The sequence below is a fragment of the Hipposideros armiger genome, unplaced genomic scaffold (assembly GCF_001890085.2).
Source record: "Hipposideros armiger isolate ML-2016 unplaced genomic scaffold, ASM189008v1 scaffold_583, whole genome shotgun sequence".
NCBI lineage: Eukaryota > Metazoa > Chordata > Mammalia > Chiroptera > Hipposideridae > Hipposideros > Hipposideros armiger.
Window position 1 is genome coordinate 618,378 of NW_017731933.1, and position 16,019 is coordinate 634,396.

At 36.7% G+C, this 16,019-nt stretch overlaps 1 protein-coding gene across 3 annotated transcripts in view; it reads right to left on the reverse strand.

Annotated features, from left to right (window-relative positions):
• Positions 1 to 16,019, reverse strand: part of LOC109371665 (cadherin-18-like) — a 455,237-nt gene that overhangs the window by 246,481 nt on the left and 192,737 nt on the right. Inside the window, exons 1-2 of one of the 3 annotated variants that reach the window (XM_019624321.1) lie at positions 1,556 to 1,670; positions 1,279 to 1,304 (exon numbers count right to left, since the gene is read on the reverse strand). The exons of 1 other annotated variant lie outside the window; for it this stretch is intronic. The gene's annotated coding sequence lies outside the window, so the exon portion shown is untranslated. Of the gene's footprint in view, positions 1 to 1,278; positions 1,305 to 1,555; positions 1,671 to 16,019 lie in introns of those variants that run through there. One more of the 3 variants, XM_019624318.1, reaches the window with a different exon arrangement.

Below are 16,019 nucleotides of genomic sequence, written 5' to 3' on the forward strand. Positions count from 1 at the left end.
CCGAAATTACATACATAACAGGAAGCTTGAAAGAGACTGAAATGATAATTGGTGCTTGGACCAGAGTGTTAAGACTACAGAACTAATTCTCTACTAGTATCACATCCCTCCTTTTTCCTCCTCCCACATCCAACAAGGTGCTTACGATATCTAGTCTGGATCTTAAACTCTTGATTTTGAGTTAAATATTTCCTCTGAAAAAACAGGTCCACTAAAATGAGAACAATCACAGCAGAAGGAAAGACCACGTTTTGAAATTTCTATAGGGGATCCTGGAGTGGAAAATGAAGGTTCTAAAACAGTCAGAGCCTATAGTTTGCTTTTTTGTTATTGTTGTTTGTTTTGGGGTTTTTTTTTGGCTTTTTTTTTTCTTGGCTGCATGATACAATCTTTCTCTGATCTGTCTTTCTCAGCTCAAAGCACTGATACCATCACCTGAGCAAATGGAAGACCATAATAATTTTAGCTAAGGTTTTTCTTGTAGTATTTCTTCATTTCCAGCAGGGAAGTAGCAAGGGGCATTTACTATTGATTTATCTAAAATTTAATTAAGGACAAAAGGGACTGATATCAAGAAATGCTTTAATAACTAGCTAATAAAATTCTATTTTTTTCACCTGTTACATATGACAGGTTTTCCTAGTCTCACGTCTGTGCACGCAACACACACACACACACAGAGAAGCATATAAACATGCATACAGTATAATGTTACCTTGTTTGTAAGACATGAACATGCTGACCAAATAATTATTTCCAGACTCAAAGAAATCATGTTCAGGAAGTTAAGAATGGGGAATGAATCAGAGTTAACAAACATGAGGGCATATACTAAATAAAGTATGTTGCTGATCACAGGAGCCTACCTAATTCCTGTTCATGCATCATTTAGAGTGCCCTTTAAAAGTAAAAGTTTCATATTAAGCTTTAATAAGCATTTATGGGAGTGACTCGTGGGGGGAAAAAAAGAATGAAAGAAGAAAAAAATGAGCCTTGCCTTGCTGCAGCTTCAGTGCTCAGATATGTAATTTTAGAGGGTACTGGAAAGGCAATAATTAAAAAGCACTATCAAAATTTCAATTTCAACATCCCTGTTTCTGTTCCGACAGGGTTTCCCCCTCACTTTTCCAGACAGACAGACATGACAGCTTATTCCAATGCCATCATCATTCAAATGCGCCTTGCAGAGAGTCTCTTTCCAACTTCTCAGGGGCAGGGCAGAGAACAGCACATCCACAGACAAACATCAACAGAGACCGGCCGGATTATGAGACTCACATTCCGTAGGCTCTATTGCAACATTCCTGGATAAGAACATTTAAAAAAATAATAATAATAAATGCATTCTAGCAATAAGGCTTACGAAACATTAGCTACAACTTTCCCATCTGCACAAGATCCTGAGGAACCAATCCAAGAGGAAGATTTAACCAAATATTGTTTCCACTCAGAACTGGATCAGCAGCCCAATTGTACAAAAATAAATATTAAATAAATAAAATAAAATAAAAATTAATGTCACTACAGAGTAAAGTGTCATTTATTGAAGCCTTACCTTGGCTGACTTGCCCTAACTGGTGGAAAGGAACTTAATGTATGAGAAGCAAAGCGGGGACTTCCCCCGTGCTCAGGGCACGCTGCTCCCGTCCTCGGAGAGCCCCAGACTCGCCTCCGCGCTCCTGCGAGCCCCGGGCTCCCGGCTCTGGCTTCTGCAGCTGCCGAGCGCGCCTCTGATTGGCTGGCACAGCCTGTCCGCCTGATCCTCTCCTCTCCCTGTCTCTCCTCCTTCCTCTCCTCCCTGGCTCTCCCGTCCGCTGCCTTTCCCACCGCCGCCTTCTTTTTTCTCCCTCCATCGTGCAGACTTTCGGGGAATGCACGCATTCTACAGCACGCAGAACGAGCACCCTTTAACTCCCTGAGCAAGGTCATGTGCAAGCAAAGCAATGCCATTAACAACAATGACAAAAAATAATAATAAAAACGCTGGACCAAAGGCATCATCGTTAGTACCTCCGCTCTTCAAATAGGGTGGCCAGGACTCCGTGACAGTTTAGACTGTCATTCTCTGCTGGGGAGGGAACCCTGGGGCGCGAGGAAGGGTTTGACTGTCAGATGGAGTGGGAGAAGACGCCAGGAGGGAGAGCAGCCGGGGCAGCCACTGATGTGGCAGGCTGGTAATAAATTTTCCTGTTTCTGTGCAAAGTCGTCACAGCCTGCTAAACATTCAACTGCTGCCTCATTCATCAGTGATCCATAGTCCGGAGGTAGCCATGAGATTTAGCTTCCGTGATGCCCTCTAATGCTTTGCCCCAAAGTGCTCAAGACATGGAGGGTTTATATTAGGTAGAGCGTTCCCTTGGAGGTCAGCATTGCATTTGTGAAGATGAATAGGAACTGCAATGCCTTTCCTACCCCTCTTTGCTTGTGCCAGGAAAACGCTCGCTCACACACACACACACGCACACACACACACACTTCTCCCTCTTATTAACCTAGAATAAATTAACATGATTTGTAATGTACATAGCTTTTGAGAACAGGGATTCTGGGGCTGATTGACTGTATCACAATTGGTGTGAACAGCTGAGGTAACTTTAGCACTTTCTCCCCACACACAGTCACCCCGCATCACTCATTAACTGCGTTGAGCATCACCATTTACAGTGTGGGAAACAAGTGTAGGTGTTTATCTAAATTGAACGGCTATTCCAAGGAGCACTTGGCCGATATACTTAGAATCATACAAGACCCTCAGTCATTGCAACCACTAAGAGAGCAGCATGACTTGCTCTGCTCAGTTGATACCACAGATGCTCATATTCAGAGAGGTTCAAAGGAAGAAAACGACTTAAGCTTCAGAGGGGTGGTATGCTGGAGGGAACAGGTGCTCTTATGGTCAGAAGACAAGGACTGAAATCCTGCCTTGAACTTTCTTTCATACCTCAACCTGTGTAGCACTTGTTTCCCTTCTCTGACCCTCAGGGGGCTTATGTCTAAAATCTGGAAGGTAATTCTTACACAGGAGGTCTGGGTGAGGATTAATGAAAATCTGTGCCACTGTGGTCAACTTTTACTATAACAAAGGTTAGTTCGTTTCTATCCATCCCTCTCTTTTCCCTTGCCTCAAGAATAGTCAGAGAGGCTGAGGAGATCTGGCATGCGGTATTTGAAAGAAACTTAAAGGGCCCAGGAGGAAATGTTTTGAATACAGTAGAGTTATATTTGACTGTCTCTATTTAGCTTGAGTGATGTGAAATGTGTAGGGATTTAATTTGGTTTGGGGTTTTGGTATGATTAAACTAAACAACAGGAACAATGAAAGCAGCACTCAAATTGGATTGTTTCTAATGGTGAAAGAATTGTTCAGTTAAATGTGTAGTCACTCCTAAGGAAGATGTTAGAAGTCAATTAGAATTTGGAAATCTCCAAAATTGAAACTTTTAGGGAAAAAGTGGAACAGAGACAACTGCATCAGGATAAGGACTCAATGCTGTATTATGTTTTGCATATCCTTTCTCATGCAGCTTCTGATTTATATGAGATTTTTCTTGTATAGTCCCAGACATATGTTCATATTCATTTTTGATCATTGAAAATAATCATTTTGAATATCTCTGTGTTGATGAAGTCCTGCGAGCACAGAGGAAACAACGGTTATGAAAAAATAAAGGGACTATAAAGAACTTTAGGTCTCTACAAGGTCAGGTAGTTTCCTGTTAAATGTTTACCTTATGACATTTTGCTAGAGAAGCCTAACTGTTTGTTTGGCTTCTTCTGGTTGAATGAAATAAAATGTTTGCCAGCTTGCTACTGAAGCTTTTGCTGAGACAACAGTAATGACCATCCTGGGTACACACTTGAACACAAAATGTGTGTTTGCTAGCCTTGCTTGGTGGTTTTCCCCAGATAAGACCGTTATGAGCATATCCAGTGGACAGTCACGATGGAAGTCAACAGGCACTTGCTCCTGAATGCAATGACACGCAGAGGGATTTGTCAGAATCACCAAGGAATACAATCCATTTCTAGAAAAAGAAACCATTCACCAAGGGGTATTTGTATCCATGAGACTGCACTCAGATTAAGGGCTCTAGATTCTCCACAAACCCAATGATGGAATGCACACTGGATTTCAATGGCTTCTGAAGTTTGCTATTCTGAAACCACACCAACTTTCCCTAGATATAGAAAGGTGAAGCTGTCAGCCACTTAGTACGTCTCATGTATTTTCAGTGTAAAAAGAAGAAAGTGAACCGATGCGGAACATGCTGCTTGGGTAAAGCCAGGTGGTAGGCAGGTATTTATTTTCTCCTTATGTCAGATTACTTCAAAACACTGGACAACGTATCAGTCAGCAGAATTTATTACAGAGCTAATCTCTGAAACTGAAGGAATGGACATTTCTGATCCTGAGTCCCCACTTCTGTTACCTAGGAAGAGTTATAAGCGTCATTTTCACTGGTGACAGAGAAGCATCCAGTGTATGCTCGTAAGACTACAGAAACTAGAAAGATAAAATTGTAATGCTAAACTGTGATTGTTCCCTAACAGACAGACTCAGGAAATTGTCTCTTTAGATGACATCTCAGGCTCAATTTCACCCTGGAAATTCGGAAGGATATGCAACGTTTTCAAAACAAAATAAGGAAGGAATGTAAAGGAAATGTAGGGATAGCCCTGGTAATAATTCAGCATTTAGGAGAGTCAACCACACAAACAGGATTCCATGGTTGATTTTTAACTGAAATGATTACTGAAATTATACTACTAATATTAAAAATGACCCGATTTTTTTATGTAAAGAGAAACAACTGGTGAAAACAGGAAGCACTATATAATTTCCTTTACAGCTATTTATTTTATGTGCTTGGGTAATAAGTACTACCGAATATATATATATACATATATATATATATATATATATATATGTATATATATATTTTTGGATCTATCTATCTATAGATAGATAGATCCAAAAAATGTATACCATTATAAGAAAGAAAAAATCGTATTAAAATTATAATACTCAATATATACCAATAGCAAAAGATGAATACAAGTCACATGTGACTTCTACAATTATAAGAGGTGATCAAAGTGGTTACTATCACCGTAATTTTAATATAGTTTTCCTTTCTTAAAATGAGTATACATTTTTTGGCACCATGTGTGTGTGTGTGTGTGTGTGTGTGTGTGTGTATTTTATATATATATATATATATATATATATATATATATATATATATATCAAAAGAGAACACTTACATTGATAAAATTATTATCTCTAACTATATGATTAAAGATGACCTAATAAAGTTCACATTTACTCACTCTGCTATCACACTCCAGATTAAGAATTGCAGAGTACTGGAAAATACTGGTGCAGAACAATAAAGAAGAGAGTTCAAAAATATTTAAGTTAACCATATGTGTAATTATTTTCTTTAAACATACTTATTCCCTTACTCATAATAATAATTAGAATAATAAATTAACTTTACCTTTTCTTTTTTTAAGTTTTCTTCAGTGCTTTCTTCAGTAAGATATCAAAGAACCAATATGCTTGTTTGGATCTAAGGGGCAGTATTGATAACATACAAAGGAAAAACTTAAACCCTTCAACTTCCATTGTATATACATTTTATGTCTGTAACATAGATAGTTGTGGCACTATAAGTGATAGGATGAGGATACTGGATACAAAGATAAGTGAAAATTTACTAACAAATGGACCCTAGTTTTAAGAAGTTAATTTCTGGATAAAGTTTACACAAAGTACACATTGGAATTTGAAAAACTATACCTGAAATCCTGTCAGTAAACTTTGAAGACATGGTGAGAATAAAATAGTGCAGTAAGACCAAAGATAAGCAAAGATGTTCACAACTTTCAAACTTGATTGAACATGGAATCCATGTTCAATTAAATTAAATTAAAAATCATAGAACTAAATGTGAAACCTGGCAACATTACAAGGTGATTTATTAAAGGGATGAACACGCCAGTAAGAGAAGAAAATAGTGGGATCATCTGAGTCTGTATCAGATGTTCACATAAATGTAATTCAGAATAGCCCCATAGCTTCAATGACAGACATACTAGACAAGAAATAGTGGAAGTCTGCATGACATGATCTTTCTGTATGCCATCATTATCTCCCCCATGATTCCATTATAGCCCATATGAAGAAGTTTCAGAAATTTAGAAATTATTTGGTGTGGCAACTGGTTAAAGCACCATACACACATGTTTACAAATGTTAAGCTGCTCACCTGGGGGAAGCTTCTAGTAGTAAGCTTCAGAACTCAGACTCCAAACCTCCTCTGATCATTGCTTTTATCAAAGCTTTGAGCACCGAAGTCGCCCATAGAAATTCCGTACATTAAAAGAGGCCTGTATATTTGGATGAAGAACTGGAAAATTTTTAAGGGTCTTGGAAAACTTGAGGGTTATATCAGATCTAAGAAAGAAGAAATACTACAGCTCAGTCCTAAGAATCAAAACTTGTGAATAAGACTTGGAGGTTTCTACTGACAATAACCTCAGCATAAATCAGTTCCATGATAATTATTAAACATGTAAATGTAAACAGGCATCCTCAATAAAAGCAAGCATCAAAATACAGGTGGCGATGATCTTATTCAACTTTAAACTATTGAAAATTGTCCTGGGTGAATATTGCATTTTCTGAAGGCGATAGCTAATTCTCATCTTTTTAAATGAATTTATATTTTTGTTAGCCACATCACGATTCATTTAGTTGACAAAACTAATATCATCTGTAATTCCTTTGTCCCTCAGCCATGGGGCGACTACCTCTTCTTTCTTTCCCTGTAGCCCTTCTGCCTTACCCATTTTTCAATCTCTTCTGAGAAAGACACTTGCTCCAACAAGTTTCTCTAGTCCCTACATTTTCTGAGGCCATAAAGTACTTTTAAAAGTCTGCCGATCTCTCTAATAAATTGGGTGACAGAGGCAATATGGCATAGTAAGTAGAACAGAGAATCCATAACCAAACAAACTTTGGATGTTATATAATTATATGTGCTTCTTTACTTCTCTGGGAAAATGTCTATAACAATATGACCTATCTTTTAGGCTCTCTAGGAGTGCTAAATATGTTAAAATACATAACATGCTTAGAAAACTACTAGGTGTATAGAAACTTGTATATAAATGTTCTCCCATTATATTTATATATGTTTGCATATTATGTTGACATGTCTCCTAATTAAATGTAAGTTCCTAATGAGCACCTGGTACATAGTTTGTCTAAATGCAGGTTGGTGTAGTGTAAATAACTACATTTTGGAATTGGAAGACCTAGGGTCACGTGCTGTCTACCACTCATATTAAATATAGATTTGCTCAACCTGGTTATTTTACTCTCTGAACATGCTACCTGACTTTGAATGTGGAAACCATGCTCCCTTTACAGAGCTGTCACAATCCTTGCATTTTATATAAAAAAGTGTCTAGCAGAGTCCTTGTATGTAAAAGGCTTTAAATAAAGGTTATTTGAATCCCAATTGTAAGTGCTTAGTAAGTTTCATTAAATAAATCATATTTGCTTCTGGCTCCATTTTGTAGCAGAAAAAGGCAAATCACAAATAAACTCTTACTTGGGAGCTTTATACTAAAAGAAAAAAAAAAAATGATATATATATATATATATATATATATATATATAGCTTCATTGAATGTCCTGGCTATAGCATTCACTCAGTTCAGCCTCCCATACCTATCTGTATTTACCTCTTCAGTGCTATAAAATAAATATTGACATTTCAAAAATCCTAAAGCACTGTAAGATTCCTAACCATCAAGTAAATATTCTATTGCACAGTATATATTTATACCAGAAAAGAGACACATGCTTCAAATAATTTTTATAACCTCAGTTTATAAAAACAAGGGTTGTTTAATTAATATTCAATTAACCAGAACTTCTGTTTGACCTATTTTCAGAACTATACTTAACTTGCTGATGTCATCATGCCAGAGAGGTCAGTAGTATACAGTCACTCTTAAACTTACTATTATTGTTTTCCCTAAGAACAACTTATGAGACATTTTGAAAACCGATGAATATATCTTGTCTTGTAAATTTTAACATATCAGATATTCTAAGTGCTTAGCCAACATTTTCACAATATACCCGCATTATATTGCACAGCACATATGTAATATAATTTACTTAATCTTTTTTTATATCACTGAACATTAATGTTGTTTCTAGGTATTTGATATTATACATAATGCTTCTGTGGACATCCCTGTTTATAAGCCTTTTCCTGGATCTCTGACTATGCACTTGGGTAGACTTCTGGACGCAGAAATACTCAGTGAAATATGTGAACATTTTTTCAAAACCCATGATAACCCTACAGTTCCTCAACACCATTAGGGAAGAGTAAATGATTAATTGGTCCTTCACTACTCCTGAGCAAGAACATTTCTGTTTCAATTTGCGTATTCGATAGCTGAAAATTATTATCTCATTGTTTTAATTTCTATTCATGTAATTAATAAAATGAGTATTGACTGTCCTTGTTTTTCTATCATGATTTTCTTTCCATATCCATCCTCCTAGTATTTGACTGCTAATTGAGAAATATAATGCAGTTAACTTGTTTTAATACTCAGTTGGAAGACATTTAGAAAATTGAATTCATCAAAAGTTTCAATATTTCTTTCTTTTCTCATGTTTAGCCCAAAATGTTGTGTTTATATATATGCTTATAGCTTTATACATGTTTATACTTTTATATATCTAGATGTTTATATAGAAACACATTATATATATATATATATATATACCTATATACATTTAACACATACACATGCATGTGTATTTATATGTGTATGCAAATATACACTATATATGTTTGCAGAACATATAGAGACCATATAGAAAGCAAAGAAACAGGTTCTACTGAGGGATGTAAAGAAACATAAGGCAGATTCTCTGGCTTTAAATTAAAATAAAAACTAGAAAGAAATCACTAAAATGCAATGCAACACCATAAACTGTATAAGCTATACATGGAGAATGTTTTTAGTATATTAAAAATTTGATAAATTGCTTTTAATAGCACTTGTTTGAGATGAGGTGGGAGAATTGAGTTGAGAAAACATGCATCTGTGCGCGCGCGCGCACACACACACACACACACACACACACACACACACACACAACTGTCAAAAAAATATCCTGGCATTAGCCTTGATGTTTTTCTTGTCCTCACCACTAAGACCAACTGTACAATTAAATGAAAGATGAACAATGAAAACATGGGGACTCTTGTTCAAAACTTAAGAAATTTAAGATTATCACAGCAAACTTTAAAACAGCATGGGGCCTTTATGAATGTGGCACCTTGTGAGACTATGCAGGTTGTATATTCTTGAAGCAGACCTACTCACCACTATCAATCCAATAAATCAGATTCAACTCATCTTTCTTTATTGATAATCTTCAAATCATCCATTAAGCTCTATCTCAAATTCTTCCATATTCCTAGAGTCTGCAACATTCCACCATCATTGCTGGCCTGAATTTTTGCTAATTAGGCAAGTAGGATGACTGGCAATTAACATGAGTGCTTAAATTTCATGTTATTGTGATGCTATTAAACTATATTTTCAGAGGGTGAAAGGTAGTAGGGGACATTTTAGTAGTTTTTGTACTTCAGGTATAGGAACAGAGAAATTAGAACATGAGCCCAATGTAAGGAAGGAGTTGGTCTGGTTGGGACAATTGTCCACACTTTATAAGTCTTCATAGATAATCAAAATATATTGGTTGAACACATGATGGTTGATTATTACTCTGCAACATGAATTACAGGATGGAAAAGTAATGGTAATGTTGCAGTTAAAATCCAGAAATATATAATGAATACCTTTAACTTGATATAAGAATAGAAAAAGGAAAGGAACATATATTGTAGATACTTAGAGAAATAATGAGCCATAATATAATGAAGCTTAGAATGAATCGGTTTCTAAGTGTGATCCTAGGGGGGAAATGGCATTGTCATTAGTAAGGAGAGAAAATAAAAGAATAATATCTGGTTAGGAAACCTAGTAGATTCAGATTGGAACATGCTGATACCAGGATGTTAGATAGAGATTGTGACAAATTATAGAGGAGTCGCCTAGCAAGATGAGACTTCAGTTTGGGAAATAGTTTTGGGTAGGGGACATAATTTCATGAGTCATCTACAGATAGTAATACTAATTATAGAAGCTTTTACAGCCCCTAGATGACAAGAGAAAAACATTTCTATAGGACAAATGATAAAGACATACTAGGGGACTAGAAAGTGAAAGAGAGGAAGGGATGGGAGGAGGCGAGAGAGGGGAAAGATGGTACTTAAAATAAATCAGAAGAGATGAATGGGAACACTAGTAAATCTTAATTTTACATGATTTTAAAAGGTCATTTTAGTAATCTGAACTTTATATTACTGATTACTAAATAGAACTTTTCTCATATTTGCACAAGCTGGCAATATAAAAGTATGGAAACTCAATGATAACTTTATTCACAATGGAAAAAAAAGTCTAACTAAAACAGATCAAATTAAGTATTATTATGGTAGAGATTTGCATATTGTATAATGTGAAAATTGACAAATGAAATCTTACACTTTCTTTTAATGTCTGAGAAGCTTGATCTTCATTTAAGAATGTATGATTAGCTACACTCTACTATTTCCTTCCTTATTCGGAGTTGCTCTATTAAAAAGATTTCTAAATTGCACAGATGTATAATTATTCATGAAGGAAATTAAAGACTGTATTGAAAGAAAGAAATTGAAATGCATATTCGATCACCTTCTCTTACCCTTAATGTGGGCATATATGTGTTTGAGTGCACAGTAATAAGGGGAGCTGTTATATATTAAAGATTGTTTTTACTGCTAACCTGAAAGCAGACTTGGATCATCACAGCAAGCCTGATGATGTTTTACTCAGAGAAAAAAATATAGAGGCCACGAACCCCATCAAGAACAGAACAAGCTAAAAAGAGAACAGTGTCTCTGAAGTATTGTCTAGAAAGTGTGTTCAAAATAAATTTCATATTGCCAGTGTTAATTTGGGACTCTAGGAAGATTGGTTAGATCAAAAGGGATTTCATTTACCTATATCTTAGGATGTCTTATGTTATTTTTCTTTCCCTTTTTTTGTTTTTTGTTTTTTACTCTAGGTCAATTGTGTATGGTGGGCTGAAGTAATTTGTCTGTAGGGCTGTTGCACTGTATACATACAGCCTTTTCGGTCACCACAGAATGTAAGAATTCCATGACAGGCTCAGGAGAACAGTGAAATGTCAGGTTTTAAATTCATTGCCCTGCTCAGTATTTGGCCCTCAAGAGTGGCACCATTATACTACAGAGAGGGTTAGCTTATTCTCAGAATACTCAGTCCTACTGAAACATATATTTAGGCCTCAAGCATTGTCAGAAAGGAACTGTCATTGCCCTGCTTTGCCGATCTAAAAATACCTCATGCTTCTAGTATTCACATATCATACTTGGCAGCTTAACATATATTGTCCCTCGCTACAATATATGTTCTGTCAATCATTACTAACTAGTCATTACTGACATTGATGATTTTCTCATTACGTTCTTTAAGCCAGAATTTTTTTCTTTCTAAAGTCCCATCCATCTTTCTAGAACATTTCTACTATATTTTAAACTTTACTCCTCACATAACACGAATACAATGATGATATCACTTTTGTATTAAAAAAATGCTGAACCCATTTAGTTAACTGATTTCTGAATTTCCCTTAGAACTTTATTGACTATATTGTACAATAGAGATCTTTACTGTAAAATCCTATGCCAGCCCCTGGCCCCCAGAGAAGTTGAAAACAAATAGGGAGGCTTTCACTAGAGACCAATTCGGGTCCAGTTTTGGCACTACCACTTATTTGGTGTGTTGACATTGATAAGCACTGACTCTCAGTTTGCTCATGTTTGGGGATATCATTGCGCATTTCTTGTGTTGAAGTTGCGGTGATTACATATATTGAAGGAGATAATTTATGTAATTCATCTACTACAGTATCTCGTGCACTGTGTACACTCAGTAAATAACAGTGATAAAAATCAACACAACTTCTCAGTACCTATTATGATTTTACCAAGGTATGTACATATGAATGGCCTCTTTCTAAATGTTACCAAGGTAAATGTTAGTGCACCAAAGAAGAGAACATATTGCGGAATCAAATCAGGGTAAGATATGGAGATAACAATATGGCTCATCTGTTGACACCTTGGGCCTTTGCGATTGCCTACTTCTCTGAAGTGAAAGGCAGGGCTAACGAAGGGATCTGCTGCCGTCCACAATCTGTTCAGAGGAGATATAAAGTTTCTCTATCTCAGAGTTCCAGAGAACAAAAATCAGAGCCCAGAGATAAAGGGGATTGGTTTGCCAATCACAGAACCTGTCGAGCGCAACAGTGAGTATGTGAAACAGAGAAAAACTCAGAAAAGACACCCAAGCAAAAAGAAGCCCTTCATCTGTTGGGTGTGTTTTCTGCAACGTTGTCACTTTTTTACATTTAAATTCATTTTTGTGAACTTAATCATTTTAGGACATGATCAGTGTTGCTTCTACCAAGTTCTGACCGATTTTATATGAAATCAGAACACCTATACTTCGGGATGTGGAAGGAAAGATGAATACGCATGGACACTGTGTAAAAGGAATCAAACAATATTACCCCATTTTTAGAAAGTTGAGAAGGTGCTGCCAAGACCACAGGAGTCATGTAAACATGCAAACTTTTATGAAAATTACAACACAAATATCACTGAGTGCGTTTGTATTGGAGGGTTGCACATGGAAGATGAAAATAAACATTTTCTATTATAGTTTTAAGTTCCCAGAGCAATGTCACACTACTCTATAAATTGTTCTGTGTTTAAATTTAAAACAGAAATCTCAAATGGACAAATGGCTTTTCCTGGTAATTGTACTATATTTCCCAACTAAATTTTCCAAGATGACCATTTCTCAACTTCTTGTCTCTACTCTATCCTACAACATTTTTTTCTCTTCTTACTGTTAATGAGTGACTTTATACAATTCCAGTGACAAAATAGAAATAACCACAAAATAACTATTTCCTTCTTATTAGAAAATCTAGCAAACTACTTGCATCTAATATATTATACTCATATTCTCAATCTTTCTTTATAATAAAATGATAGGTCTACTCTCCCTAACGCCAACCATTTCACTCTTGCTCTTGATCCAATATGCTATTGTCCTTGATTTTTCACTTTCAATCTCCTAACCCATCAGCAAGTCCATGTTCTGAACCTGACTGGCCTGCTTTTCATTCTCTTCACTGGTCTAAGCCAACATCCTCTCTCACCAGATGCCAGCAACAGCCTCCCAAGCTATCTCCTGTTTCTCTTTCTCTCTCTCTCTCTCTCTCTCTCTCTCTCTCTCTCTCTCTCTCTCACACACACACACACACACACACACACACACACACACACACGCAGACTGGCTATTGCATCAGAATAAAATCCTTTTATTTTGGCAATTGAACATGTCACTGACCCATCTTCTTGTTTTCTATATATGAAAACTAAAGGGAGATGTAAATATCCACCTTCTTTCACTTACACAATAACTGCAGTCAGCCGTCCCTTGAAGGGAGAGGTAGATTGGGGAGACTAATTTACCCTACTGTATAGCAACCTAATGTTTTTAACATTCATTAACTAACTTTATTTTTCATAAATATGAACAAACTATCAAGGATCAGGAAGCATTTGAAGAAAACTGAAAACAGAAATGAGGAAATCTAACATGTGTAATAAATAGTAACCTTGGAAATAAATAGAAACCGCTCCGGGATAGAAAAGAATACATTTATAATTTTTTTTAAATACAGTAGATGGGCTAGATAATAGACTAGCCATATCCAAACCAAACAAACAAGCAAACCAAACAAAGACATATTGCTATCAATAGAGAAAGTCTGAGAACTTATTACATTAAAGACGTGAATATAAAGAGACAGACTATATGAGTAGAAAGGTTAATAGTTGGTATATCAAATTCCACTATCTAACTAGACGCTCCAAAAAACAGAGAAATTAAAAATAAATTTGAAAGGTGATGAAAATAAATGAAATTACCCTGTGATTCAGAAAAAATATATAAATCTTTAAGTTGAAATAACCCACTGAATGCTAAATGGCAAAAAAAAATGCAGATGAAAATTTTAGTGAAATTTTAAAATGCCAGAAATAAATAGAACATTCTAAGTGCTTCCATATAGAAAAAAATAAATTTTCTATTAAGGAATGAAAAATGGAGTGACATTAGATTTCTTCTCACCAGTAGTATAAACTAGAAGACATAAAGTCTAATATGAACAGATGCTTGAATCTAGCATTCTATAGGTTGCCATATTATCAATCAAAGATAATGGCAAGATAAATATATTTGAATGTGAGAAATTCTGCAGAAATTTTGTCTATACTGTATCTTATATATATATATTAATATATGTGTTTATACAAATATATTAAAAACATAAAATTATATATGCATTAAATTAGTTTGAGATCATACATAATAAATGAGAAAGAATGAAAAATTGATGAATAAACAAAAAGAAACTGACACAAGAAATTAAGAAACACTGGCCTCCTATAACTCAACAAAAAAAAAACAAACAATGCAATTAAAAATTGAGCAGAGGACCTGAGCAGACATTTCTCCAAAGAGGACATACTAATGACCAACGGACATATCAAAAGATGCTCAATATCATTCATCATTAGAGAAATGCAAATCAAAACCACAATGTGATACCACCTCACACCTCTCAGGATGGCTATTATCAACAAGGCAAATAATAGCAAGTGTTGGAGAGGCTGTGGAGAAAAAGGAAGCCTCAGGCCGGCTGAGTGGTGCATTAGTTAAGAGCTGGCTTGGGACACCAGAGGGCCCTGGTTTGGATCCCACATATGAGGGCCAATGACACTGCCCTCTGCAGCTAGGATGCTGAACAGCAGCTCAACCTGGAGCTGGGCTGCATGAGTCGCAGGCGACGGCCTAGGCTGCAGCCTCTGCTGCAGTGGGTTGCCATGGGCTACCATGTGTCGCCAGCAGCCAGCGTGAGCAGCCAGCAGCCGCTGTGAGCAGCCGTCCAGAAGTCAGCAACTGATCTGCCTCGCCTGGGAAGAGCGCAATGATGGTGCCAACTTGGGCCAGTGAAGTGACATCCTCCATGGCTAGACTGAGGAGCAGAGGGAGAGCAACTTGTCTGTTCCCCTTCCCCGAATTCCCCAATAAAAATCTTTAAAAAAAAAAAAAGCAAAAAGAACCCTCATACACTGCTGTTGGAAATGCAGATTGGTGCAGCCGCTATGCAAAGCAGCGTGGAGGTTCCTCAAAAAATTAAAAATGGGGGTGCTGGCCTAGTGGCGCGTTGGTTAGGAGTTGGCTTGGGACGCCAGCTCTGAGCAGCAGGGCTGGATTTGGATCCCACATGAGGGCCAGTGATTCTGCGCCCTCTGCAGCTAAGATGGTGAACAACAGCTCGACCTGGAGATGGGATGCCGTGAGTCACCAGCGAGGATGAAGACTGCAGTGGGGCTGGCTGGCAGCTGGCTTGCGCTTTCATGAGCTGCCATGAGCTGCTGTGAGCAGCTGTCCAATGGCAAACAACTGCCCCTCCCAAGAAGAGCGCAATAATAATACCAACATGGGTCAGTGAAGCGACATCCTCCACAACTAGACTGAAGAACAAAAGGACAGCAACTTGCCTGTTCCCTTCTCCCAATTCCCTAATAAAAATCTTGAAAAAAAATGTTTTTTAATGGAATTACCATATGACCCAGCAATCTCTTTCCTGGGTATATACCCAGAAAAATCTGAAAACATTTATCTGTAAAGATATATGTGCTCCAATGTTCATTGCAGCTTTATTTACAGTGGCCAAGACATGGAAACAACCAAAGTGTCCTTTG